At 47.6% G+C, this 2,500-nt stretch overlaps 1 non-coding gene across 1 annotated transcript; it reads right to left on the reverse strand.

Moving 5' to 3' along the window:
* Positions 1-290: 290 nt before the first annotated feature.
* LOC121601373 lies at positions 291-448 on the reverse strand. The gene has a single exon (XR_006006091.1). It is a non-coding gene; the product is annotated as a 5.8S ribosomal RNA (ribosomal RNA).
* Positions 449-2,500: the final 2,052 nt, after the last annotated feature.

The following is a 2,500-nucleotide window of genomic DNA, read 5'->3' on the forward strand; positions in this document are numbered from 1 at the left end:
TAGACGAGCCGACTTTAGCCTGGAGAGTAGACTGCCGGTGGCCATCGGGAACGACGTAGCATTAGTTCGAACCATGCGGCTTGACACACACCACAAACCCTACGCATCAAACACCACCAACACGAAACGCATCCAACATACGCTCGAGAGTGTCCACTTTCAACGCCCGAGGACCCGCAGACGGGGACCAAGCACGTCATTATGCACAGCGACCGCCCAGTGCGTCGGATGACCCGGGCACCTTCGCGGACGGCCACTGTAGTTAACTAAATGAGACTTTGGTAATTAGTAGGCACTCAAGAATGTGTGCATCGGTCGGGATTAAACGTCCGATGCGCCATATGCGTTCAACTTATCAATGTTCATGTGTCCTGCAGTTCACATTATGACGCGCATTTAGCTGCGGTCTTCATCGATCCATGAGCCGAGTGATCCCCTGCCTAGGGTTTAAAGAGTGCCTTTCGGCGCCGAGTGGCGTAACCGCGTTCAAAGTTTGGTATGCAACACACTCGACCTGCAACAATGGGTTACTCAAATTGTACAAGTACAAGTGTTGTCTCTTACGAGACGTCTTGATATGCTCTCTACAAAAGCGTGCGCTAGAGTAGGTACAAATTAATGCACGTCCCAGATAGTGACGATCTCTGGGAGGAAGAACCTTAAGGAACTTCCCGCACACATCAAGACTAGGGTTTGGGCGTGTCCATGCCGGCGCCGAGTACAAGTTACCGCGTTCAAAGTTTGGTAAGCAGCGCACTCGACCTCCAACACAACACGTCCCGTCTTGATATGCTCTCTACAAAAGCGTGCGCTAATGCAGGTACAAATTAATGTACGTCCCAGATAGTGACGATCTCTGGGAGGAAGAACCTTAAGGAACTCCCCGCACATATCAAGACTTATAGGTGAGAACGGCCAATCACCTATTTCTCTTAGTAAAACTCACAACTCATTCCTTGGGTTTGGAAGTGTCCATGTCGGTGCCGAGTACAAGTTACCGCGTTCAAAGTTTGGTAAGCAGCGCACTCGACCTCCAACATAACCCTTCACGTCTTGATATGCTCTCTACAAAAGCGTGCGCTAATGCAGGTACAAATTAATGTACGTCCCAGATAGTGACGATCTCTGGGAGGAAGAACCTTAAGGAACTCCCCGCACATATCAAGAATTATAGGTAACGCTGCCAATTACCTGTTTCTCTTAGTAAAACTCACAACTCATTCCTTGGGTTTGGAAGTGTCCATGTCGGTGCCGAGTACAAGTTACCGCGTTCAAAGTTTGGTAAGCAGCGCACTCAACCTCCAACATAACCCTTCACGTCTTGATATGCTCTCTACAAAAGCGTGCGCTATGTAGGTACAAATTAATGTACGTCCCAGATAGTGACGATCTCTGGGAGGAAGAACCTTAAGGAACTCCCCGCACATATCAAGAATTATAGGTAACGCTGCCAATTACCTGTTTCTCTTAGTAAAACTCACAACTCATTCCTTGGGTTTGGAAGTGTCCATGTCGGTGCCGAGTACAAGTTACCGCGTTCAAAGTTTGGTAAGCAGCGCACTCAACCTCCAACATAACCCTTCACGTCTTGATATGCTCTCTACAAAAGCGTGCGCCAATGTAGGTACAAATTAATGTACGTCCCAGATAGTGACGATCTCTGGGAGGAAGAACCTTAAGGAACTCCCCGCACATATCAAGACTTATAGGTGAGAACGGCCAATCACCTATTTCTCTTAGTAAAACTCACAACTCATTCCTTGGGTTTGGAAGTGTCCATGTCGGTGCCGAGTACAAGTTACCGCGTTCAAAGTTTGGTAAGCAGCGCACTCGACCTCCAACATAACCCTTCACGTCTTGATATGCTCTCTACAAAAGCGTGCGCTAATGTAGGTACAAATTAATGTACGTCCCAGATAGTGACGATCTCTGGGAGGAAGAACCTTAAGGAACTCCCCGCACATATCAAGAATTATAGGTAACGCTGCCAATCACCTGTTTCTCTTAGTAAAACTCACAACTCATTCCTTGGGTTTGGAAGTGTCCATGTCGGTGCCGAGTACAAGTTACCGCGTTCAAAGTTTGGTAAGCAGCGCACTCGACCTCCAACATAACCCTTCACGTCTTGATATGCTCTCTACAAAAGCGTGCGCTAATGTAGGTACAAATTAATGTACGTCCCAGATAGTGACGATCTCTGGGAGGAAGAACCTTAAGGAACTCCCCGCACATATCAAGACTTATAGGAGAACGGCCAATCACCTATTTCTCTTAGTAAAACTCACAACTCATTCCTTGGGTTTGGAAGTGTCCATGTCGGTGCCGAGTACAAGTTACCGCGTTCAAAGTTTGGTAAGCAGCGCACTCGACCTCCAACATAACCCTTCACGTCTTGATATGCTCTCTACAAAAGCGTGCGCTAATGCAGGTACAAATTAATGTACGTCCCAGATAGTGACGATCTCTGGGAGGAAGAACCTTAAGGAACTCCCCGCACATA

Source organism: Anopheles merus, unplaced genomic scaffold (genome assembly GCF_017562075.2).
Source record: "Anopheles merus strain MAF unplaced genomic scaffold, AmerM5.1 LNR4000081, whole genome shotgun sequence".
NCBI lineage: Eukaryota > Metazoa > Arthropoda > Insecta > Diptera > Culicidae > Anopheles > Anopheles merus.